The sequence below is a fragment of the Kogia breviceps genome, chromosome 7 (assembly GCF_026419965.1).
Source record: "Kogia breviceps isolate mKogBre1 chromosome 7, mKogBre1 haplotype 1, whole genome shotgun sequence".
NCBI classification, from domain to species: Eukaryota; Metazoa; Chordata; class Mammalia; order Artiodactyla; family Physeteridae; genus Kogia; species Kogia breviceps.
This window is the reverse complement of record NC_081316.1, coordinates 41,795,746-41,823,192: the sequence shown is the minus strand read 5'-3', so window position 1 is coordinate 41,823,192 and position 27,447 is coordinate 41,795,746. Positions and strand designations below refer to the sequence as shown.

The window sequence follows — 27,447 nt, the reverse complement described above, 5'->3', positions numbered from 1 at the left end:
AACACAGATTTCTGGGCTCCGCCCCCAGAACCCTGATTCACTGGGTCTCTGGTATAGTCTGATAAGTCTTATTTTTTAACAAGTTCCCTGGTGATGCTGATGCCGCTTATCTTGGGACCACACTTTGAGAACCAGTGCTCAAAGAGGGTCTCTCCACTTGGAAATATAAGGAGGAATAAATTATTCCCTTGACCATAAGTAAGGACTTGTTTGGTTGCCAGTGACAGAAACCCAACTCAAACTGAAATAAAAAGAATTTATTGGTTCATGTAACTAAATGTTACAGCTGTTGATCTAACTTTAAGGACAGCTAGACTCAGAGACTCAGATGGTATCGTCAGGACTCTTTCACTCTGTGTATCTCTCAGCTGTGTTTGTCCTATATGACTCAAGTCTCAAGCCGGATTTGCCCTGGTGTTAGCAAGATGGCTCCACTTATTTCTCTTCCCCTGAGTCAGTGTTTCTCAAACTTCAGCATGAATCAGAATCACCTGGAGGGCTTGTTAAAACACAGATTGCTGGGCTCCAATCCAGGAGTTTCTGATTCAGTAGGTCTGGGGTAAAGCCCAAGAATTGGCAATTCTAACAAATTCCCAGGTGATAATATTGATGCTATCTGAAGAATGGAGAATGGATGCTGGAAAGACTCACACAATAGATGTTCACTACTCTTTGTTTTACAGATCAAGAAACTGAGAGGTTATGTGGCTGGTCTGTTTTATCCCATTTAGAAGAGAACAGTTTTTCCAAGGATACATTGGTTTTGAAACAAGAAAATCTGACATCAAATCCCTACTGATAAACTGAGTAGTTTAGGGCAGGTTACTAAACCTCTTTACTCCTCTCTTTATTGTTTTAAAATGGGAATAACTGTAACACCTATTCATAGGGTAGGATGAGGGTGTGTTGCTTTACTGGAACATGTAAGAGTCCTTTATATTTAGAGAAGTGTTAGATAGACGGTGAGTTTTAAATTATTTTATTTTAAAAATCAATGTGGATGCAAGAGGGAAGAGATATGTGAACATGTGTATATGTATAACTGATTCACTTTGTTATAAAGCAGAAACTAACACACCATTGTAAAGCAATTATACTCCAATAAAGATGTTAAAAAAATCAATGTGGATTATAATAGACCTGAAAATTAAAACTACATGGAGTCACTATTTTTTGTGTTATTAGTACTATTTTTCCCCTATACAATTGGCAAGATCAAATATTTGATAACACTTTATGGAGCAAAAGTCAGGCGAAACAGTAATTTTCATTCATTGCTAGTTGAGTCCAGCCCATATCCTGTACTTTCAATGTACTCAGGAACTCAGTGCCCCCCAAATTTCATCTCTTTGCCTGAGGGATTTTTCTGAACTGTGGAAGTCCATTCTGGCCACCAGAAGGCCAGAGCAAGGCATTAACACCCACCCTGCTATTCGTATCTCACACCACCATGCTCCCAGAGCAGCCTTCAGCCAATGACTTGGGAGATGCAGCTTCCTCACCTTTGTTTAGGAAAATCCAGAAGCAAGTATTCTGCACCATTTCTCATCATTTCCAAGTGGGATTAAGTTTCAGTCACCTACTGTATTAGCTGGTTTCATAATACATCCCTTCAATGGTTGCCTTCCTTTCCTTGTTTCACTCCCCTTCCCCTCAGCTTTCTGGTGTTTCCTGAACCTTCCAAATATACTACTTGCACTAGAATCATTGTCACAGAGATATGCTTTCCTGGGGGAACCCCAACCAAGATGTAAACATTCTTTGGGAGTGGGCAATATCTAGCAAAATTACAAATTTACATGCCCTTTGACCTAGCAAATCTGATTCTAATAACTTATTTAATGGGTATATGCATGTAGAAAATAACATACATGAAGCTATTTACTGAAGCACTATTTGTGATAGCAGATAGCAAGAGATTGACACAATTTAAATGTCCGTTAATTCAAGACTGGTCAAATAAATCAAGGTACATTCATACAAGGAGATACTATGCAGAAAAAAAAAAAAGGAATTCATACTAACTTGGAACAATCTTCAAGATTTACTTAAATGAAATAACGGACAGTATGTATAATACACCACCATTTGTGTAAAATGAGAGCATATATAAATGTGTAGTTAGTTGTATCATTGATTTTTTTATTTCTAGAAGGATAAACAAGAAACTGGGAGACTATTCTTGTATTATCTATTCAGAAAAACAAATTAATTAGTTAAAAACTTCTTTCAAATGAATGTGGAAAAAGAGTTTTACACTCAGAAAATTATTTATTACTCATTTCAGAAACACATTTTTTTTAGAGTTAGATACTGTAACTACAAACACTACAAATTGTAATATGTCCAAAAAATGTTTATCAACAACCACCTAAAGCTTTAAAATGTATAGACAATGTGTTAATTAGCCAGGGAGATATTTTTTTTAAAAAAAGGAAAAGAAAGACAGGGAAGGTACTGAAGAACCCAAAGTCACACTTGGGGATTTTGAAGCTCTTGTTATAAATAACATCTCCCCTGTCCTTCAAACCTGCTATGAGCTGGGAGGGAGCTTTATATGCACATTCTCTTGTGTTCACTGCAGCTACTATCACCCTGGTTTTACAGACGAGGAGACTAAGACTTGGGGAACGGAAGGGACTGGTTAAGGGCCACATAAGTAAAACTTGAATTTGATCCCAGGTCTGTCTGACCCCAGGGAAAGATATATGCCAACATCCTCTCAGTGCTACCTATTAAAGATGCAAATCTTGATAAGAGCTTTGAAAAAAGGGATCATATTTTAGAGTCACAATACCCCAAGGTCCAGTCCTGAAAATACCCTAGTGAGCAATAGGGAAAGCCATTTCCTCTTTGGCCTTTCTGCACAGATTTTCATGCCAGAGCCAGATCCTAGGGACCAGCAAGGGGGTTGTTGGTTCATACCTTTCTGTGACTGGAGCATGCCAGCATCTGGGGCCATACTACAGGGCAAGAATGTATTAAAACTAATTTGGAAAATATTTTTTGACAAACAATTAGTTTTGCCTTCTCAGTCCTTCACACAGTGCCTGGCACATAGAAGTTTCTGATAAAATACTTGTTGAGTGAATGAATGAACCAATAACTGGACAGCATAGTGTGAAGTGATGCAAGGAAGTCCAAAGGGGTAAAATATAGTTCCAAGTTATAACTCAGTTGAGGAGACAAGACAAAAATACCACAATATTTAGGTAAGAGTAGAAGACAGGCCTAAAAGTAAGGCCTCAGTGCCAAATGAAGCCTGAGCTATAGGAAATCAGAGGTGGGAAACAGCCCTTTAGGCTGATGTGATGGGAAGATGACATATATAGATAAGCAGAGACAAAGGGCATTCTGGAGAAGACAATTTTTAGTGGAGATGTGGGATAAGCCCAATATCTTGATGCACGGGAAAGAAGCACAAGATTTGGAATTAGATAAGACCAGGGTTCGAATTCCACATCTACCTTTTATTGATGGGTACAATTACTCAACCCCTCTAATAAGGATAATAATGGGGCTTCAGGACCAGGCAGAGACATTCAGACAATACAGCCCCCACTGGTGGCCATTTTAGATGACTGGTCTTCAGGATCTTGTCCTTCCTTGAATGCTTGCCTGAAGCCAAACCAGAGAGAAGGAAGACTGTGAATAGGAGAAAGGAAAGATACTTTCCTCTAGGCCCCTGAGATCCCTCAGAACTGGAGCCAACTGGAGAATGAATGGGAATTGGCGTTCTCAATGGACAGACTAAAGCTGGATGGAGCAGTTGTAGCAGAAGGAGATCCCCCATTGCTAATCCTTGACATCATCTGAGCCTCTGCAGTCAGTTACCCAGCCTCAGTGGTCACCAAGCCAAGCTCCAGGCCTGAGACACCCAAACCCTCTCCTGCACTGGACCTCCGTTGTTTTTTTTTTTTTAATTAAAGTAAGTTGGGGCTTCCCTGGTGGCGCAGTGGTTGAGAGTCTGCCTGCCGATGCAGGGGACACGGGTTCGTGCCCCGGTCCGGGAAGATCCCACATGCCACGGAGCGGCTGGGCCCATGAGCCATGGCCGCTGAGCCTGCGCGTCCGGAGCCTGTGCTCCGCAACGGGAGAGGCCACAACAGTGAGAGGCCCACGTACCGCAAAAAAAAAAAAAAAAGAAAAAAAAAAGTAAGTTGATTTACAATGTTGTGTTAGTTTCTGGTATACAGCAAAGTGACTCAGTTTTATATATATATATATACTTTTTTTCATATTCTTTTCCATTATGGTTTATTACAGGATATTGAATATAGTTCCCTGCGCTATACAGTAGGACCTTGTCGTTTACCTATTTTATATATAATACTGTGTATCTTCTAATTCCAAACTCCTAATCATCCCTCCCCCACCCCCTTTCCCCTTTGGTAAACATAAGTTTGTTTTCCATGTCTGTCTATTACTGTTTTGTAAATAAGTTCTTTTGTGTCATGTTTTAGATTCCACATATAAGTGATATATGGTATTAGTTTTTCTCTTCCTGACTTACTTCACTTAGCATGATAATTTCTAGGTCCACCCATGTTACTGCAAATGGCATTATTTCATTCTTTTTTATAGCTGAGTAGTATTCCATTACACACACACACACACACACACACACACACATATATATATATATATACACATATATATCTTCTTTATCAATTCATCTGTAGATGAACATTTAGGTTGCTTCCATGTCTTGGTTATTGTAAATAGCGCTGCTATGAACACTGGGATGCACGTATCTTTTGAAGTATAGGTTTCTCTGGATATATGCCCAGTAGTGGGATTGCTGGGTCATGCGGCAACTCTATTTTCAGTTTTTTAAGGACCCTCCATACTGTTTTCCATGGCGGCTGCACCAATTTACATTCCCACCAACAGTGTAGGAGGGTTCTCTTTTCTCTACACCCTCTCCAGCATTTGTTATTTGTAGACTTTAATGATGGCCATCTGCCTGGTGTGAGGTGATACCTCATTGTAGTTTTGATTTGCATTTCTCTAATAATTAGGGATGTTAAGCATCTTTTCACGTGTCTATTGGCCATCTGTATGACTTCTTTGGAGAAATGTCTATTTAGGTCTTCTGTCATTCTTTGATTGGATTATTTTTTGTTATTGAGTTGTATGAGCCGTTTACATATTTTGGAAATTAAACCCTTGTTGGTTGCATCGTTTACAGATATTTTCTCCCAGTCTGTTGGTTGTCTTTTTGTTTTGTTTATGATTTCCTTTGCTGTGCAAAAGCTTATTAGTTTGATTAGGTCCCATTTGCTTATTTTTGCTTTTATTTCTATTGCCTTGGGAGACTGACCTAAGAAAACATTGGTACGATTTATGTCAGAGAAAATTTTGCCTATGTTCTCTTCTAGGAGTTTTATGGTGTCATGTCTTATATTTAAGTCTTTAAGCCATTTTGAGTTCATTTTTGTATATGGTGTGAGGGTGTGTTCTAACATCATTGATTTATATGCGGCTGTCCAACTTTCCCTACACCGCTTGTTGAAGAGACTGTCTTTTCTCCATGAGTCTTCACTTCTCTTTGTTTCTATTTCAGTATCTATTTCAGCTTTTCTGTCTCTGTTTCAGTCGTTCCCTCTCTCTCTGTTTCTATCTCAGTTGTCTAAAGTTCTTTCTCCATTGTACTCACATTTGTCTCAATAACAAGCCCCAGCTCCCTGCACCATATTCTTTGTATTACTAAAACTCAAATCAAAGCAAAACACAAATGCAGAGGCTTGGCTTATTTACAAAAGCATATCAGTCTAAAACTCAGTGTGATCATTTAGATTCATACCTTTATACAATACTCAAAAAATATATCTCAGATGGCTAAAAAAGTTAAATAGATGAAAGCCAAATCACAGAAAAACTGGCAGGAAATTGAATTAACTATCAGATCTTTGGAGGAATAATAACTTTTCAAGTATTGAAGCAAAGAAGAAATCACAAAGGAAAAGATGAACAGATTTTACTACGTAAAAATGTGAAGCTTCTGGGCTTCCCTGGTGGCACAGTGGTTGAGAATCCGCCTGCTGATGCGGGGGACGCGGGTTCGTGCCCCAGTCTGGGAAGATCCCACATGCCGCAGAGCGGCTGGGCCCGTGAGCCATGGTCGCGGAGCCTGCGCGTCCGGAGCCTGTGCTCCGCGACGGGAGAGGCCACAACAGTGAGAGGCCCGCGTACCGCAAAAAAAAAAAAAAAAAAAAATGTGAAGATTCTGTGCAAAGAAAAGTAACAAAAGGAAGATAAAATAGAATAATGTTTGCAGTAAATATTCAAAGAATTAATATATAAATTATATGAAGTTGATATCATAAAAAGAAAAATTAAATCTTGAATAAACAGATCCCTTCCATAAATAGAAATACAACCATAAATCTACATAAGGAAATGTGTTTAACTTCATATTTTCAAGTATGTGCAGATTAAAACATTAATAGGAACCATTTCCCTGTCATTATACTAGCAAAAATTAAAACAATGAGAATACCCAGTGCTTGTGGTTAAGTAAAGTTACACGATTCTTTTGGAACGCTCTTTGGCAATAATTATCACGAAACTTTAAACTGTTTGTACCTTTGTCCCTTAATTCCATTCCAAGGGGTTACTCCTAAGACAGCAGATTTTAAACTATGCTCCTTGCAACCCTAGAAATTCCACAGAATTGTCCATGGGACTGTAAGGAAAGGTATGTTTTAGACAGGGTTTGGATCTATAAGCAAGAGAAATTAACCCTGGCTATCTTAAGCCAAAAGTCAATGCACTGCAAAAACTCAGAGGTTCACAGAATCAGTGGGAAGCTATACAAGCAGGTTCCGAAAGCCCACAGAAAACAAGACAATTCCAGCAGGCTAGGGAGCTGGAACCACACTACACGTCTCAGAGCGAGCAGAGTCTGGTGCATGTGGCCCTGCTGCTGAGAGGAAAATGACCTCAATCATCCCCATACTGTCACATGCTCCTGATTCAAAGACATAGAAAAGAATGCCTAACTGAGCCTAAATCACATGCCTTGGGTTTTGCAAGAAAGCAGGAGGTGGGGGTGAAGAATATCCGTCTTGGGCTTACCAGTGGGAAATGGGAATTCTCTCCCAAGTCTCCACACATATGGGGAGTGTCCCCAAACAGAAAACTTGGGTATGAATTGCAAGATGATATAGGTGCTGGACAGTTGGAAGGCTGGGTGATGGGGTGTTGACCACATAAAGCTCTAAGCCCCCATCCTCACTTCAACTAAAGCAACTCCACATTTATCTGCTTTCCGAATAGGCTTCCAGGTAAGATGTTATTTGCAGGAAGCTTTCTGAAGCTTCAGCACATTTGAGAAGCCCTTGTGACCACACCAGGAAGGCTGGTTTAATGCACATTACTGTCTCTTTTCTTCTTTGCTGCCTCCAAATAAAGAGGTTGGAAAGATGCTTTTGTAGCCTCCCTTGCAGGTAGGGGTGACCTTGTAACACAATTCTAGCCAGACAGACCTAAGTCTATGTCTACTGGTGGTGATTCTGGGACGATAAAAACAAAACGCAGACCTGAACCAGCGTTATCTCTTCCTCCTTTCTGCCTTGGATACTGATTTTATGATTGGAGCTTCAGCAGCCATTTTGAGAACACTGACATGAGAAAAAGGCCAAGGGAACCAAAGCCAGCAGTCTTGCCTTTGAGTAACTTATTATATGAGAACGATACCCCTAATTTGAAAGGCCATTTAGAGAAACCTCCTTTTCCTTGCTGCTAAAAACATTACTAATTGAACACCGAAGAGAAAAATCTAAAAAAACTAAATATATATACTGATAAGCTGTTCATTACAGAATTTTCCAAATTGTTTTTTTTAAAAGCCAGTACATTTAAATATTTAACTATAGGAGATAGCTTAAACAAATTGCAATCTACCCACTGGATGAACTATTATGCCCACGTTAAGCTGGATAAGTATGAAGTCTTTATATGCTTATGACAAAATAATTCAAACACTAGAATACATAATTTATCTATGTTATTGTACTATACATAAAGACCCAGCTACCTATAATAGCTGCTATCACTTTTTTTTTTTTTAGTCTCACTGGAGCTCAGGTTCCTTATCTTTTTTATTTTTAATTAAAGTACAGTTAATTTACAATGTTTCAGGTGTACAGCAAAGTGATTCATTTATATATATATATATATATTCTTTCTCAGATTATTTTCCATTACCGCTATCACTTTTTTTTTATATACAATACTCTTTATTGTAAATTTCATATAGCCAGTTGATTCTCAGAGTGTTTTCATTGGTTTTTCCTTAACTCTTGTATCTATAGCCAACTTACAGTTACAATTGATGAAGGAGTGTAGATAATCAACAAAACAATAAATCAAACTGTAATTATAGTATTTCTAATATTTGTGATGTAAATATTTTCACCATGGCTGATTTTGAGCTACCAACATGATGTCACTGAATGCAGAGTTGAGAAAAGATGTACCATAGCACACCATTATGTATTATTTTTTCTTACATACGTTTTATTCTTAAAGTGTACAAATAATATATTTATTTTCAGTACCTTAATTTTTGACATCTTTGTAAATTATACATTTTAAAAATTATAATCAATTGTTTGATACTGGTATATAGAAATACAGTTGACTTTCACATATGGATTTATACATATAAGCCTTCATAAGTTATAGATTTTCATGGGTTTTAGAAAATCATATCATCTTTAAATAGTGACACTTTTTTTTCTTTCTTACTAATCCTTATACCTCTTATTTCTTTTCTTTCTTTTTTTTTTTTTTTTTTTTTTACCGCTATCACTTTTTAAGGAACTGGATCACCCATAGCACCTGCTGAGTAAAGTAGCCCAACAACCCTATTCTGTGACATTTGGCTCTATGTCCCCTCCTCTCCATACAGCCCAATGGCTGGAGGCGGGGGAGGGGCTAACATCCTCTGAGATACTTTGGTGTAAAACTCTGCTCAAACAGGAGTAAACTGGACCAATAGGTTTCTCATCCCTGGGTCCTGGTGCGCATGAGACCCTGTGCGCGCCCTCCAAGAGTGGAGTTTCTGTTTCCCCCAGTCCTGTGGAATTCCTGCGATCAAACCCCCCTGGCCTTCAAAGCCAGATTCTCTGGGGGCTCCTCCTCCCGTGGCTGGACCCACAGGCTGGGGAGCCTGACGTGGGGCTCAGAACTTTCACTTTTGTGGTGTAATTAATTTCTAGTTTGTGTGTTGCCCACCCTGCGGGTATGGGATTTGATTTTATTGCGATTGTGCCCCTCCTACCATCTCGTTGTGGCTTCTTTGTCCTTGGATGTAGGGTATCTTTTTTGGTAGGTTCCAGTGTTTTTTTGTCTATGGTTGTTCAGCAGTTTGTTGTGATTTTGGTGTTTTTGCAAGAAGGGTGAGCTCACGTCCTTCTACTCTGCCATCTTGTCTGTCCAGGTTTCTCATCCTTTGGAGTTGGAATTGGGGGAATACTAAGAGAATCAGGCAAACCACATCAGGGGCTGAAGCTTAAAGGACATGTAGATCACGAGGTCAAGTATGGGAGTGAAAGGCTGTGAATATGTGTGTTGTCTGGAACTGGAAAATATTAGGCTGAAAAAAGATACAGAGCAGAGTGTGAGGAAGTCAGCCAGGGGAAAGGAGAGAAAGAGACACAGAAAGAAGCAACAGCACAAAGAGTAGCTAACTGAGGTAAATGACAGCGTGTTGGCATGGATCTCAGGAGGTCTGACCAAGTTCTGGAAAGCTGCCTGAGATCTAGAACAGCTTCTCCAGCTCCAGTCCAACAGATTTACCAGATTCCAACCCCTTTTGCTGAATTTTGGTGGGACTCTTTTCCCTTTTAGCTAAATGGTTTCAATTAGACCCTGAAGCCTGTATGACTATGCATTCCTGGGAATTATAATAGCCTAACATAGGCATAAACACAATCATGTAAGACTCCTCTCTGCATATGGACAGGAACATAAGCAAAAAAAAGCAACTGATTTGTCAGAGAAGGAAGTTTGTGGGTGATGTTTCTTTTGAGGAATTCATTATTACTGCTCTAATGTTGTTTTTACAGTAAATAAAATTGAGTTTTAAAGGCACTGTAGGGACTTCCCTGGTGGCGCAGTGGTTGAGAGTCCGCTTGCGGATGCAGGGGACACGGGTTCATGCCCCAGTCCGGGAGGATCCCACATGCCGCGGAGCGGCTGGGCCCACGAGCCATGGCCGTTGAGCCTGCGCTCCGCAGCCTGCGCTCCGCAACGGGAGAGGCCACAACAGTGAGAGGCCCGCGTACAGCAAAAAAATAATAATAATAAAAGAAAATAAAAATACAGGCACTGTAGAACTGGAGTAAAGCTTTAAATGTGTGGATGCTGTCTGACCCTGCAATACTACTTCCAAGAATGTAAGAATATAATCAGAGATAATGCATCAGAATGTAAGTTCTTGAATACTCATCACAGCATTGCCAAAAAAAAAAAATGGAAACCACTAAAATGCCAAACAAGAGTATTGATTAAATAAATTATGATATATCCATAATGGGATGCTGTACAATCATTAAAAATCATATTGTAGAAGAATATTGGTTGGCATAGAAAATATTCATGATTTACTGCTAAGAAGAAGAAAAACAAACAAGCAAAAACAAAAACCAAAGAACCCTACAAAATAGTAACTCTTTTGGTGCCTTTTTTTTCTGTAGAGAAAACAATGTATGCTATTATAGGCATAAAAAATATTAATATGGAAAGACAGATGCTAACATGTTAACAGTAGTCAGTCCTCAGGTTGGGAGGCAGGGATGATTAGAAGAAATTTCTGTATGTTTCCTTCATGCTTTTCTCATGTTTTCCTCCCTTAAATATTACGGAGGTTCAGGGAGGTGGGTTTTATTTCCCCCACTTTTTTTTTTTAAGAAAAACCTGCTGACTGCCCATATGCCTAGGAAACCATTGCCACAATTCCCAACATTCTGCACAGCTCTCGAGCTTGGGGAAACCTGGGGAACTGCTCCTAGAGCCAAGAGCACAGGTAATGACAAGGAGAGAGGAACAGACGGCAGAGACAGAGGCTGGGCAAGTCAGAGGAAACTCAGGCCGCAGGATGGCGGGGATGCACTTGGAAGGGTGGCTCTGGAAGGACCCAGGGCTGCTGACCTGGGCTGCTAACAGGCTGTGCTCACAGAGGTATGACACTTTAAGCCTGTGAAAAGCCCAGCCAACTAGGGGAAGCGACTCTGCAAGTGCCCCAACCTGCTGAAGATGGCCTTGAGCGCTCAGAGCCCGAATAAGAGCTGTAAACCCAGAGGGGCTCCGGCCAGGCCCGGGTAAGGCAGGCATGAGCCTGGGAGGTGGGAACCATGTGCTGCAAGCTCAGAGCCTGGGGCATGCCTCACTTCCTACATTCCTCCCCTCCGTCCCCACCAAGGGGGAATCTGTCTAGTTTCACAAACACAAAAACAAAGCAATTATGGTGATACTTGCCAACTGAAAAAAAAAAGCACAGCGTGAGGGTTGTGAGTTAAATTTTATGTGGGGCAAAATGAAGACTATAGCCTGGGAAACAGCCTCTCAGAGAGCTCTGAGGAACTGCTGGGAGGAGGCAGGGGTGGAGGTCAGTATGTATGTGATTTTTGTGAATAAGGTTACATGCAGTCAAGCACACATTTGGGCAGAGGGTTGCTGCTACTCATGCGGAGCAGATGTGTCTCCATTAATGATCTCAGTGCTTTTCTAGATATGACAAGACGCAAGAATTGGGCTCATAAATTCTTCTCCTGAAAATATCTGTCTGAAGGCCTGTTCTGTCAGTTTTTCCCAGAGCACAGAGTGCCTCACTCTTGATCTGAGCCCTGAACTCCTTTCAGGATGTGTTGAAGGTCAGCGACTGCAGTGGCTAGTGACTAATCCTTGTAGAAGAAGATGACAAGTGACAATTTTTCATCCACACACTGAAGAAATATGGAAACAGGAGTCAGACTTAGGTCTGCCTCTCAACTCATTCGACCATGAGCAGGTCCTCTTGCTGCTTCATGCCTCAGTTTTCATCTTTGACATGGGAATAATGATAATATTTACCACAACAGGTAACTCTGCATGTTATTAATGAAGACAAAAAAAAATGGTGTAAGAAAGGATATGTGAAAACTGCTTTGTAAATTATGAAGGACTAAGCTAATGTCAATCCCTGTTCGTCAGATGTATATGCCTTTTAGTTCTCTAATTCTGAATGTGATTTGTATATATCATGATACCTCACTGCCTTCCAATTTCCACAGCTTGCAATGGAAAGCTCCACAGAGAAATGATAATTTAGACGCAGAAAGGAAATCAGATTCAAAGCAAAAGAGAACACATACCTGCTAATATAAAGATCAATACAATTTCTGAGACTGAGTTTTGAATTTAGCTCTGAGTTTTACAATCGAGAAGATGTAAAAGGAACCATTTAGGGGAAATGGAATGTTCCCTAAATCCACATTGCTCAAGCAGCAGTCATTGACGTACCACTGTCCCGTGTTTTGATGTATCTGTACGCCACCTATACTTTTAGTAAATGAATACTTTAAACAAGTCTAACAAAAATTATTTCCTAAGAAAGCATATAACACGCCTTTAAGTGCTTGCCTTATATTTTCCTTAATATACTGTACAGAGCTCATCATGGCATGTCCACTCTGCCCAAGATCCTAGATCCCCAAGATCACTGGGAATAACTCCCCAGACCATGCCGAGGAGAGCCAGGCCCAGCAAAGGGACCAGACTTACCCAAGGTCACACATCAGGGGAGGGACAGGTTGAGGCTTCCTGACCTCCAGTCCAGTGCCCTTGGCTCCCCTTTACCCACTGCCTTGCTCTGAGTCTCTCCCCCCACCATCCTAATTGACCCCTCAGTCAGGGTCTGTGCCTATAAGGTCCCATTAATGAGCCCATGTCTGATTCTGAAAGAAGGTGAGTTGATGCAATTTCGGTGACTCCCAAAACCACCTGGGGTTCTTTCCTGGGCTCTTTCCCTAGATTGTGAGAACCAGGAGGGGAACAGCCATGACTCAGGCGGTTGGTGCAGAACAATAGGAGTGGAGGTGGAGTCCTCTAGACCTCTTGACAAGTGGGTGGTGAATGAGCTTGGAACAAATGGTACAGGATGAAGAGAAATGGCCTGAGGAGGGGAAGGATTTCTGGGGCTCAGAAGTTTGTGTCCCGAAGGAAAGCACCCAGCAGAGGAGGCAGCCCAGGGTCCCCAGCTGAGGCTGAGCCAGCAGAGGAAGGGAGGCTGTTTAACCTGGGCTCTCAGAATGGCTCCCTTTCCCCATTTGTCCACCTGAGAGGATGCCTGCTATAATATGCCCTACGGTGCTATATGAGCTAGTAGAGCCCCATGTGGGTCCCAGGGACAATTTTATCAAGGACTGCAAGGCGATATGAAACCCAGGCAGGTCCCCTGGGGCCAGATGGGGACATGTCCCCTTCATGCAGATGCCCCTGCCCCAGGACCCCTGGAGAGCCAGTGAGCAGTGCTGCATCGGACTAGTAAGAACAACCTGCTGAGCTCATCCAGAGCTCAGCTCTAATACAGGTTCGGGCTGGGAAGAGGGGTACAGAGACTCCACAAAGTCTAGTAATCATGCTGCCAACACCCAAGGTAGACATGGAAGTGCCTTTTTGGCTCCACTTGTTCTCTGCCAGGTGTTGCTCTTGGGAGACAGTGGGATGAAGGAACAAGCCCTGGGTTAGGAGCCAGCAGGCTAGAGTCCTTGCTCTGGCTCTGTGTGATGTCAGGCAAATCCCTTTGACACTCTGGGCTTCTGTTTCCTCATCTGCACAATTATTTTCTAAATTCTTGTCCTGTTGCAAGAATTAGGAAATCTAGGTTCTGAGGTCAGATGGACTTGGTTTCTAGTCAAATTCTTCTAGTCAAAGGAGCTCAGAGTTCAGCAGAGGATATAGACAAAGACAGACGATAGAGACTGGCACAAAAGCAGTAAACTTGCTTCTTGCTCAAGCCTGAATAGACAGTAGTCCCTAGCAGAGTGAGGACTAGAATGAAGGATCTGGACTCTAATGTAAAGACACATCTAACAGATAATCATACAAATAATTAATGGAATAATTAATCATAAATGTGATAGGTGCTGTGAATGAAAAACAGAGGATGCTGCCAGAGTACGAAACAGATTATAACATGACAGAGAAGCCATGTTAAAGATTTTGGACATTCTCCAAAGAGTCATAGGAAATCATTTAAGCAAAACAGTGATAGTGAGAGTATGCTGCAGTGAAGACTGGATTGGAAAGACACAACAGTAGAGGCATGGATACCTGTTAAGAGGCTCTTGCAATAATCCAGACAAGAGATGGTAATGGTGTGGGTTAGGGTAGTGAGGACAATAGACCAATGTGGTAGAACCATCAGGACTCAATAACGGATTTGATATGAAAAAGGGAAGAGAGAAGAAATGTTAAAGATGTACCGTGAGTTACTGGAATGAGCAATAGGGTAAATGATGATGCCATCTACTGGGATTAGGGTATGAGAGGAGGGGCAGCTTTGGGGGGAGAAGACCTTTAGTGCAACTTTGGCTGTGTTGGGTTTTCCTGTTGTGATGGTGGTTGTTTTGGTTGTTTTGGTCTGGTTGTTTTGTTAAGTTTGCCTGTGAAATTGAGAAGGCAGTTAGATATGTAAGTCTCTCAGTCAGAGAGGAGGGGGCTTCAGAGTCAACCCAATATGGCAACAGAAGCCACAATGGACAGAGAGAGGCAGCCTGCCTGGCCCTAATACAGATAGGGAGTAGGTAGAGCATAGGCTTTGAATGACACTCACTGGTTTCCACTCCCTCTTTACCGTCAGTCATGTGACCTTGGGCAAATTGCTTCATCTCTCTGAGCATAAGACTCCTCATTTGTAAAATGGAAATGATTTTAGCATCCTCACCAAATTATCATGAGAATTACACTATAATACAATTAACAGTTCAAAAGACTTTCATCTGCTATATGTGAGGATATTTCAGACAAGCACCTTGTACTATATCTTAAAAGCTTGGTGTGAACTCTAATACCAAAACAGTGTTTTTTTTTAACAAAGTAAGATATCCAAAGCACTTATCACAGTAGAGAGAGAGCATAGCTTAGGTTTCCACAGCTATTTTAGAGACAGACAACCCTGGATTCAAGCCTGGACTTACCGCTTCCAAGTTGCGTGACTTTGAGCAATTATTTACTGAGTTTCCTTTTCTGAAAAATTGGGAGAATAATGGAATCAGCTTCCTGAGTTTGTTGTGTGGATTAAATGAAATAATGATGTAAAGTATCTTGCATTTACTATGTGCTCATAACATGCCAATTATTATTATTATCTGTAATAGATTGTCTGGTACACAGTGAGTATTCATTACATTTGATTCCCCGCATCCTCCTCACCATTCCTCCACCCTCCACACGTCCATCTGCACACATCTTAGGTGCACAGGCCTTACTCAGTGTCTGCTTACAGAAGAACCAGAGCTCTCTAAGTCCTAATTCCTCACGGCACCCTGAATTCAGCTCTCTCCACAGCAATCTATTCTCCCCCTTCATTCAAAAAACACAACAGATAATACAGGACATTGTCATGTTGTTCTCAAGTACCAGCTCCCCTCCCTCACTGGGAATGTAAGAGACAGAGGCTCTAGTCCATATGCTCACATCATCAGCTGTGTTTCCATGACGACCAGTCCAGCATAACTAGATGTTTCAGCAGAGATGAGCTGTTACACCCAGCTCCCCACAAATGTAGCTGACTAGCTATTATTATATTCCTTGCACTGATCTAAGGGCTAAAGCAGGCTAGATATGTCTCTGAGGGGTGGTGAAGTTTGTGTTTGCATAAGTAAGAGATTGAATTTGGGAATGCATTTGGCTATCTATTGCAGCAGTAAATGCTTTGGCTGTAATAAGTTAAAAGAAATCTGAAACAAAAATTGGGCTCTAAATACCACAACAGAGGAAGGTACCTATTGCTATGTGAACCAAACAAAGATACAGACCTAATTCTCCCTAAGAGGAATGAAGAAGACTTCATTTTAACAAAAACTTTGGCATTTGTTAAAATGAGGTCTTTAAAAAAAAAGAAACATACTATAAATGTATCAGGGTGCTTTCAACTGCAAGTAGCAGAAAACCTAACTAAAGTAGTTTAAATAATTAGGATATTTGTTATCTTCATGCTCCAGAAAATCTAGCAGTAAGCCTTTCCAGGGCTGGTTAATTCAGTGGCTCAGGAATATCAGCAGGATCCAAGTGCTTTCTGTCTTTCATTAGCATGTCTGTGATATCTGCAATATCTCCTCTCATGGTTAAGAGATAACCAAAGCATTTCTAGATATCACAAGCAGACATTTCATCTCCAAAGAAGAAGTGCACTTGCTCCCGTGCATCCTTTTTTTTTCTAGTGAGGAAAATCTCTCCCAATACTCCCCCTGCAGACTTCCTCTCAGGTCCCAATGGCATGACTTTATCATGGATTCAAAGTCAAGGATTTGGATTTTATCCTGCAGAAAATGGGGAACCATTAAAGGATTTTCAGCCAGGTGATGGAGTCATAGACTTCTGTTTTCGATAGATCACTTAGAGAGTCATATGGAGGATGGAATAGAGGGAGGGATGGATGAGAAGCAGAGAGACCTGTTAGCAAACTGTTGCAAAATCCATATAGGAGATGATGAGGTCTGAACTAAGTTAGTGATGGTAGCAATTGAGGTGAGAGATAGGAAGATAGATGGAGGGAGTTGGAGCTGTTAGATTATCATGACATTAGACACAGATTGATTGGCTAGAATGCTACTTAGATTTCTTATTTTTGTATCTGAGTAAAAGGGTCTTACCACCAACTGAGCTGAAGAATATCACAGGAGCAAATTTGAGGGAACTGAAGATTAGCTCAATTGTGTAAATATGGAGTTGGGGGACCACAGTATATCCAGGTAGCAGGACAATACAGAGGCTGGAAGCTCAGAAAAGAGATAGGGAGCTGGGGTCACCAGTATGTGAGGGGTTGGTGAAAATCAAAGGAATGGATGAGGTCACCCAGAGGAAAAAGGGAAGGGTGCCAAGGACAGACCCTGAGTGAACAGCATTTAAGGAAAGGGCCATGGACAGGAATTCAGTGAAAAAGATGGATTCTGAGAAATCAGAGAGGTAGAAAGAGAAGCAGAGAGGGTGGTGTTATAGAAGCTAAAGGAAGAGGACTCCAAAAGAGTGTAACATCTTACAGAGGAGCTAGGAAGATAGGGGACTGGTTTAAGCTTTAATGACACTGATACATTCTCTTTCTAGAAGTCTGGCTGTGAAGGGGAGTGGAGATATAATGTAATGACTGAGGCAGGTGAGGGAGGATTTTATAAACGTGGAATGAGGCTTGAGCATGTTTATAGTCTGAGCAAAGGAGCCTAGAGCCAGGGAGATGCTATCGTTGCCCTGCCTGACCCAGATACAGGGCAATTTGGGAGCAGAATTCCCAAAGCTAGAGTTCTCTCCTCTCCCAAGGCCATTCCAGGGGTCCCTAGGGATGGCTGCTCAACACGGGGCTGCCAGGTGTCCCTCAGTCTCTGTTCCTTCGATGACATTCATCTACATGCCTGTATTGTTCTTGGAAGATACACGGGAATCACTTATGGTCTCCACTTAATACTGGCTTACTGAGAATTATGCAAAATACCAGCTGTCTCCCAGATCACCTCATTAGTGCCTTGGGGTGGTAATTTCATGGAAATGACTCCGAGGCAAAGTTGAGCTACCCAGCAGGGAACCTTTTAGGGTACGCATCTGTCTTCTAGATCTTCTCTGCCTCCTTTGGGGCCAGCCCAATCAATTGTCCCCAGACCAGACTCTGGGGGGCGGGGTGGGGCGCGGCTGCACCCTCAGTTTCCCTGCTTCCTTCAGACTCAGAGGGCCCTTTACCCTGGCCAGTCACTCACTGTCCATCCCTTGGTGGCACAGCTTGGACTAGAAGCAAAGAGTAGGGGACTGTACCTTGGGATGATCAGGAGTATGTAACCTGGAAGAGACACAGGAAAAGCTGTCAGCACTGCAGAGATCCCATCAGAGCCTGGGACACCCAACACTTACCTTCACAGCCCCAGTTGGACATATTTTGAGGTACTGGCGTCTCTAGAGAAACCGTCTGCCTCACTCTAGGAGTTTACTCCCAGAAGCCATGTTACTGCTGCATTACCCTATTCATCATCCTCATCATTGGGTAATTGAGGAACTTTTCCCATAATCGTTTTCATTGCAGAATTCCAGTGCTCACCACTGTACCTAGCACAGAGTAGGAGCTTGACAAATATTTCCTGAATTCATTTTTTACCTTTGCATTTACCACATCCTATTTGCTTTACCAGGAAGGATTTTTCTCTATCCTTTTCATTTAGCTAATGCCTACACATCTTTCCAAGCTCACTCAAAACATCATCAACCCCATGAAAGCTTCAGTGATTCTCCACCTCTGATCTGTACTGTAGTATTCAGAGCTAATCTCTGAGGTAGAATTTTGCACTCCATATTGCAAATATTTTCTTGCTCATCTGCTATGTTGTCCTCTCTTTCTCTCTAGATAGATAAATGATAGATAGGTAGATATATAGGTAGGTATGTAGGTAGGTAGGTAGGTAGATAGATATACAACCTAATGCATTTGAGACTCATCTATGTTGTATGATGTATCAGTACTTCATTTCTTTTTATTGCTGAATAATATAACGCATTTTATTTATTCATTCTTCAGTTGATAGACATTTAGTTCATTTTTGCTTTTTGGCTATTATGAATAATGCTGCTATTTACATTCATGTACAAGTTTTTGTGTGGATGTACATTTTCATTCCTCTTGGAATAGCTGGGTCATATGGTAACTCTGTGTTTAAACTTTTGAGAAACTGCTAGACTCTTATCTAAAGCCCTGTACCACGTACCTTCCTATCATCAGAGTGTGAGGGTTTTAGTCTCCACATCCTCGGGCAACATTTGTTATTATCTTTTTTATTATAGCCATCCTAGTGGATAAGAGGTGGTATCTTATTGTTGTTTTTATTTGCATTGCCCTAATGATTAGTGGTGTTGAGTATCTATTCATTTGCTTATAGGCCATTTGTATATCTTTGGAGAAATGTCTATTCAAGTCCTTTGCCCATGTTTTAAATCGGGTTATTTGTCTTTCAATAAGTGTTTGATAACACTTATTGAACTGTAAGTGTTATTTATGTGTTCTGAATGCAAGTCTCTTATCAGATGTATTTTTGCAAATATTTTCTCCCATTCTGTGGGTTGTCTTTTCATTCACTTGATGGTGTCTTTTGAGGTACAGAAGTTTTAAATTTTGATGAAATCCAATTTATCTACTTTTTCTTTGGTTTCCTGTGCTTTGGGTGTTGTATCTAGAAAGGTTTTACCTAACACAAAATCATGAAGATTTATTTATTTATTTATTTATTAAATGGAGTTAGATTCTTTGTTACCCAGGGCCATCTTTCAAATTCAGCCCCCGTTTTCTTTTTTCTTTTTTTTAAAAATAAATTTATTTATTTAGGCTGCATTGGGTCTTCATTGCTGCACATGGGCTTTCTCTAGTTGCGGCCAGTGGGGGCTACTCTTTGTTGCAGTGTGCGGGCTTCTCATTGTGGTGGCTTCTCTTGTTGTGGAGCATGGGCTCTAGGTACGTGGGCTTCAGTAGTTGTGGCACGCGGGCTCAGTAGTTGTGGTGCACGGGGTTAGTTGCTCCACGACATGTGGGATCTTCCCGGACCAGGGCTCAAACCCATGTCCCCTGCATTGGCAGGAGGATGCTTAACCACTGTGCCCCAAGGGAAGTCCCATGAAGATTTATTCTTACATTTTCTTCTAGGAGTTTTATAGTTTTAACTCTTATGTTCAAGTCTCTAATCCATTTGGAGTTAAAAAGGTTTAGTCTTAAACTCATTATTTAAGATTACAGGTTGGGAACTTGATTGTTTAGAGCATAAGTAGGGGAGTGAAATCTAGCATGAAGATACCTCTTCTCCTTAATAGGGGGAAGGCTTCTCCAACATCAGTGTTTTCTTTCAAAGTGGGAGAGTTTGGTTAGTGTGACATTCTCCATTTATTTATTCTGTCCACAGAAATTGGAATGACTTACTGATTCATAATCTGGATATGTTTGATTCAGTGACATCTTCTCTCCTCGTTTTTCTTGGGTGAGAGCCTGCCTGCAGGGAACAAGAGTTCTCCTCTGCTCCTCCCTGTTGTATGTCTTACCTGGGCAGCACCCCATATCTGCAGGCAGCTGTGGTCCAGCACTACCTCCACTGAATGGTGAGTCTGCATAATTTTGGAGTTCAGTTAGAAGCTTATCTGGCTCTCACTGTTAGCTGTTTGTCCCAACTTAGCTTTTATCACCAAAAAGGTGATGTTTTGCCTACCATCTATCTAAGTTATTCTTAGTTTAATTACTCAATTTATTTAGAATCCACACAATGGGACAGGTACTCTGATTGGGCCACATCAGAGACTCTAATAATCCTTTTCCCTCTTTAAGTCTCTAGTATTGGGAGATGGGCAAGAAGGAAGGAGAGAGTGTCTTAATTTGTCTGGCCCTAGCTACAGTCCTCCCTCTGTTGGTTAATGTTGCTTCTCTAGCTGACAGTGATGGGCCATTGATGACCTCTGTCAGGCAGATTTCTAAAAGTAGGCTCTCTCATGGAGAACGTGTGGGAGTTCTTGGAGGGAACTGCAGGAACCTCCCCACTAGAGAGTGGTCTGACAAATCAGTCAAGAATCCAATCAGGAAAGAGACCCCACATTCAAAAGAGTAACTGAAGAGATTTTAATGAAGAGACCGTTGGCAGAGGAGTGGACAAGTTTAAGGGAGCCAACCAGGACTGCTGAAGCACCCAAGGGTAGTCAGGGGGAAGCCTGTACCACCACTAGGTTGGAAGGGATATGGGGAAGGAGTTGTTAGCCACGGGAGATGGGACACCCGAATGCTGTGGCCATAGGAAGATGAGGGAAGTTATTGTAAAACTGTGGCCCAGCGTGGAGGGCATTGGGACAGGGGGATAAATATCTTTCTTTCCTCCCATCCTCTCATCTCTTGCTAGTGTCTCCTATTGCCCAGACCCAACTGGAAACCAGAGGGCAACGGAGACTGGTGATAATGTCCACAGAAGTAAACCTCCCAGGTCATAGAGCAGGGCAGGGAAGGGTAGGGAATGGAGCTGGAGAGGCAAGTGGACAAAATGCAGCACATGTGACATGGGAGGTGGGGCTCTGCTCTTCCACACTCCTCAGCTACCACTATCAGGGTGACAGCAGCAGTACTGCTGTCAAAGTGTTTATGTCTAGTGCATATTCAGATTAAGCAGCAGCCATGCCATCCAACTTTGAATATCAACCCTGAGCATATTTTACAGCTTCTTAATGCTGGGATTTCCTGTACGGCAGGTGGCCCTCTTAGGTAGAACAACAATAAAAAGGATCAATCCCCCCTACTCTGTGATATTCACTTGACCTTCAAGGAACTCACAGAAACTTTCAGCTCTGAGAAGTGGGTGTGCAGACTATTCCATTGCCCCATTTCTTCTCTCTGCCTTGCCATCCCTCTCCAATTTTATTCTCTCCTGTGCAGTTAGACATGAGATAGTTCAGTAATCTACTGCCTAGGCAGATGTCCAACTGTAGAATAGAATTCTGATCTCTTCTTGCAGGCAACTGTAATGTTTACAAATGATTCTTTTGGAGCTCCCCCTCCATGCCCCAGCATGAGGCTTTAGGTAGACAAGAAAGAACCCACTCACCTTGAAGAAATGCTACAGTCTCCACAGGCCAACTATCCTCAAGAAATCTCTGCTGTCTTCCCTACTCTATATTTTAATATATTTTGGAAATGAGGGTAGAGTAGTGGAGAGGTGATAGATGGTGGCAGCAGGACAAATTCTGTACCCTCTTTGTAAGCCCAGGAGAAGATTGAAAGGTATGGGGGTACACCTCCAAATGTAGGCTGTTCTTTTTAGAAGGTGAGGTATTTAGTTACTTTCTGTTTTGTTTTGTTTTGTTTTTCCAGCTTTCAGCTTTAGTGTGACTGCAGGGCAGTAAGAAAATAACTACCAACATCCTATTAAAAAAATAATTCCTGGGAATTCCCTGGCGTCCACTGGTTAGGATTCTGCGCTTCCACTGCAGAGGGCACAGGTTTGATCCCTGGTCAGGGAACTAAGATCCCACAAGCCTCTCAGTGTGGCCAAAGAAAGAAAAACTAAATAAATTCCTGTTCTTGGCAACATTTTAAATAGTGTAAATATAGATGTAATATAGAAAGTACAAAGTTCCCATAATCCCAGTTCTCTGACAAAACACCAGTGCTAGCTGTTTGATAAAATTCCTTTAGACTTTTTTTTACAATGCATATAAACTTTATTAACGTTAAAAAACAGGATCTCATAGTGCAAATACTATTTTGTAACTTTCTTTTTTCACTCAACAGAGTATTCTAGACATTCATAAGTTTTCTCACTGTCAGAGTATGGAGTTAAAAGTATTGAAAGGGGGAGAACCAGAATGTAGTGTTGAATTAGGATTGGTGGAAACTGACGAATTTCAATATATGTGGAAATAAATATACTGTACATATAAATGTCTGTATGTGTGCATACACATACAGTCTGGAAGGACTGATATCCCAAACACAATGAGCATACCTAGTACTCAGTTTTTGGTTTCTAAAAACCATCCTCCACCAAAAGGAACCAGGGTTCCTTGGAGAAATAGTTGATTTAAGGGCTCAATGAGGGAATATACAAGATGAACCTGGAACCTCCTTTTGTATAAGGAAAATAAAGAAATGCTCAAAAAACAATGGGCACAGGTAAAAAGGACATAGAAGCAAGCTTGAGAGGACCCCCACCAGGCAAATCTAGAATAATTTGCACATCAAAATAAATAATGATAATAATGGAGTATAGGGGGCTCCCCTGGTGGTGCAGTGGTTAAGAATTCACCTGCCAATGCAGGGGACACGGGTTTGAGCCCTGGTCCAGGAAGATCTCACATGCCACGGAGCAACTGAGCCCATGCACCACAACTACCGAGCCCACGTGCCACAACTACTGAAACCCGTGTGCCTAGAGCCCGTGCTCAGCAACAAGAGAAGCCACTGCAATGAGAAGCCCGCGCATCTCAACGAAGAGTAACCCCTGCTTGCTGCAACTAGAGAAAGTCCGAGTGCAGCAACGAAGACTCAACATAGCCAAAAATAAATAAACAAAATAAATAAATTTATTTTTAAAAAATGGAGTATAATCCACTATATAAAATATAAACAATGAGTGCATACTGATATAAATAAATAAGTAAATTGAAAACTTGGTGAAGGATAGTATATTTGTATGGTTACAAAACACATTCCCACAAAATACTTATTAGTTACAAAAAGGAGAATTGTTGCTCAATGGATAGTTTCAGTACTGCAAGATTAAAAATTTCTAGAGTTCTATTGCACAACAACGTGCATATAGCTAACGCCACCCTACTGCACACTTAAAAATAGTTACATGGTAAATTTTATGTTATGTGTCATTTTTAAAACCACAATAAAAATACTTATTAGTTATGAAAGGAAAGAGTACTTTTTCAGTGGAGAAGTCTGGCAGACACCACCTTAATCAAGTGATCAAAGTGATCATTAGTGATGGAACAAATTGAAACCCTATACCACCTGATAGGATGCAATGGGAACATAGCATCATTCCTGTGATATATCTGCCAAAGCTGAATCTCGGGCAAGTCTAAATTGGGGGACATTTTACAAAATAACTGGACCGTAATCTTCAAACGTGTCAAGGTAAGGAATGTCAAGGAAAGATGGAAGAACAGTGTCAGATTAAAGGAAACTAAAGAGACATGACAACAAAATGCAACATGTGATTCTGACCTGGCATGCTTTTCTGTAGATGATCTCATTGGGATAACTGGTGAAACTTGCCTTGGTGTAACGTGTCAATGCTGAGTTCTTGATTTTGATGGTTGCATTGTGGTTAAGTAGGAGATTGTTCTTGCTTTTATCTTATTTTAATTTTAAATATTTATTTATTTATTTAGGCTGCGCAGGGTCTTAGTTGCAGCATGTGGATTTCTTAGTTGCAGTATGAATGCAGGATCTAGTTCCCTGAGCAGGGATTGAACCTGGGCCCTCCATTGGGAAAGTGGAGTCTTACCCACTGGACCACCAGGGAAGTCCCTTTTCTTGCTTTAAGGAAATACACACTAAAAGACTCAGTGGTGCTGACTCATCATATCAGTGCCTTCCTCTCAAATAGTTCAGGGGAGAAAACGTTATTCCAGGTATATTGAAATTCATCAGTTTCCACCAACACCTACATAGGTAATATACTTGCAAACTTTCTGTAAGTTTGAGATTGCTTTTTAAAATTACTATTCTTCTGGAGGAAGAAAAGAGTGTGGCACTAAAATGTTGATTAGAATCTGCCTAGGGGCAGGATTGTTGATAGAGGGCTTCCCTGTAGCTTCCCCATAGGCAGAAAACTGGCTTGTTCATTGGAGGATCTCATTTCTGCCTTCCAGAGCTCCTGGTGTCTTTCCAATTCCGGAGGGTATGTTGTATGATATGGCAGGGAAAATAAATTTACTTCTTGTCAGGGTCCCCTCTACAAGTTCCTCTGCCTTAGTTTGGCTTCTCCCACAGCAGAGCCTGAGACAAGAACTTGGGTGCAGAAGTTTATCTAGCAGATGATTCCAGGAAGTAGGAGTAAGGAAGCGGAGAAAAAGAAGTCAAGGGAAGAAGGAAAGGCCACCTGCTTTCTCTAGTTCAGATTGTGTCATTAAAGATGCAGTTTCTGTTTTTATTGACCTCATTGTTTATGTGGGCTAATTTCTGAGTAAAGAAGGAGATGAAAAAGACCTTGATTTTGCTATCTTGTAATCAGAAGTCTACTAATTGATGCTTGTAATTTATTCAATACTTGCACTGCTGTAAGAAGTTCTCAAGCATTGTCCCCAGACCTCCTAGGTCTCTCAATTCCCAGGGTTTCTCTGGCATTGCTGGCCCTTGAAGTGGAATTTGCTCATCCTAGGCAAACCACCGGTTAGGCTCTTTCCATCCAAGAAGGAACACATTACAGGCTCCACAATTTTCACAGAAGCATGTCAGCTCTGGTCCTGATGGTTTTATATTTAAGTCTGTGGATAGCCCTATAGTCATCAAATGGATGCCCCTACCAAGCCCCTACCAAGAAACAAATCTTAGAACTGAATGCAGACTATCTTCTTACAAGAAGCACAGTTGAAATAAAAAAGCCCAGATGAGAGAGACTGAGAAACAAATGCACCACTCTCAGACAAGTTCAGATCCTCTCTTACGCAACATTCTCCTGTGTAACATTTTACAGTATCACAATTAAACAACTGTGAAGTCAGTTGTCTGATGCCTAGACCTCCTCCACTATAAGATAAGTTCTATGAAGTAGAGATGTGTTGTCATCTAAAATTGTTTCCTCAGCACCTAAAAAATAGTTGGATTCCAATAAATATTTGTGTAGTATGTGCTTTCAGTTGCAAGTGACTGAAGCCCCAACTGAAATTTGCTTTACAATACATTTAGAGGTAGGATAGTTTCCCAGGTTGGTTGATACAGAGGCTGAACAATGTCATAAGAATCCTGGTTCTTTCCAGCTCTCAGTATGTCATCTTCGATGTTGACTTCATCCTTCAAGCTGCAAGATGACTTCAAGATGAGTTCCAGGCATCACACAAAATGCAGAGGAAGAAGAGAGAGCGACTCCACTCGTTACAGCTCTTTCTTTGAAACAAAGAAACTTTTCCCAGAATCTTCCAGCAGACTTCTCCACTCTCATTGGCCAGAATTGGGTCATATGCATATTGCTAGACTCATCACAGGCAAGGGGTAAGACTGCCTTTAGACCAGTCAGCCAGGCCTCTCCCTTGGAGCTGGGAGCAAAGTTCACTTCCCCTGATGCACATAGCTGCATGGGAGAAGTGGATGGCAGAACAAAATCATGGTTCTGTTAAAATGGAAGCTGAAGGCAACACAGAGTGTCCTCTGTGGGTTCACACACCATGGAGCTGTCGGCATAGCACAGTGCAATTCGAACCTGCTAACCTGGGCCAGACAGCAGTCTCTGTAAGAGACATGGGCTGCCCTCACTACCCTCCCTTCCGATGTGCACTTCTCCCTAAAAACATTTCTCCTCTCTTTCTTGTTACCCACCTTCCCACTGAGCTCTGGAATCAGCCCCACAGACACAGCTTGTGTTTCCCTTGAGGTTTTTGCTACACTCCCATGGAAGACACTGCTTATGTTTTTGCTCCCTATCCTTTATATAAGAATCTGTGCTGAATTTCTCCTTGAATTACAAGTTTGTATCTGTGGACAAATATCCTCTCACCACACAAGGACAATTATACAATCCATCATCATTCTTTCTTACAGTGGTGAAGCTTAGAGCTATGTGTAGAGCTCAATAGCCATAATGATGTCATCCCAGGCTCTTGGTACCATTATGTTTATCCTTTCTCTACTACTGTGTCTAAGATCTGGCTGTTGTTGTTTCTTTATGTAATAAGTTGATTCTGGAAAACCCTGGACCCTGGGATTTTTGAGCCCTTGAGGAGAGACCAACTGAAATAACTTAGTTTGGTATATTTCTGCCTGGGTCAGCAATTGATATCCCAGACTACATACCTTAATTTGATTTTAATTTGATTTCTGAAGCCCATTGACAAGATATTTGAACTGTATTCAAGTCAGATTCTTGGAATTGTCTTTTGAGGACCATAAGGCCAAAATACACCCCTATGGGCATGCAGGGGATAGCTCCTGCAGGGAATGGTATTGCCACTGTTAATCCTCCTGGCAAGAATTCAGTCCTTTAGCTGGAAGTAATTTCTGGTGAGCCACCCCATAGACTGGGGTAAGGGAGAAACTTCCTTCTCTCTCTGGGCGAGTTTGGTTTGGTCTCTGAAGTGGGGATATTCCTGGAGAGGTCCTGGTGATGATGAACATTGACTCCTCCTGAGAGGCCAGGCCTGGAACACGGCAGGGAGATGGACCAGTAGAGGATCCCGAGGAAGAATCCGAGTTTGTGCAGTCATGGGAAGTGATGGTCTTTTGTTATTCTTGCCTTTCTTTATTCTGGAGTCATCAGTCATCACTCTTTAAATGTTATGGGCTGGTCTCTGCTGGGGTATGGGACACTGAAGAGAAGATTTCGTCTTACATTTGGGCCAGAGAAGCCAAAAGGAGAGCAGTGCCCTCTGTGAAACCCAAATACCATCAACCGGAGTTGCCAGCAGCGGACGGCTGGGCCCGCGGAGCAGCAACCTCAGGGATTATTATAAGAGAGGCAGCAGTTTGGTTGCATGGAGGGAAAGACAGAGGGAAAGAATAGGAATAATTCTCCC

At 41.6% G+C, this 27,447-nt stretch overlaps 1 long non-coding RNA gene across 4 annotated transcripts in view; it reads left to right on the top strand.

Annotated features, from left to right (window-relative positions):
- The window catches only part of LOC136794494 (uncharacterized), a 36,785-nt gene extending 10,208 nt beyond the window's left edge, over positions 1-26,577 (top strand). Inside the window, exons 2-4 of one of the 4 annotated variants that reach the window (XR_010841360.1) lie at positions 11,871-12,089; positions 20,136-20,328; positions 25,699-26,577. This is a non-coding gene — a long non-coding RNA (uncharacterized lncRNA). Of the gene's footprint in view, positions 1-11,814; positions 12,090-20,135; positions 20,329-22,075; positions 23,351-25,698 lie in introns of those variants that run through there. The other 3 variants (XR_010841358.1, XR_010841357.1, XR_010841359.1) reach the window with 3 other exon arrangements.
- Positions 26,578-27,447: the final 870 nt, after the last annotated feature.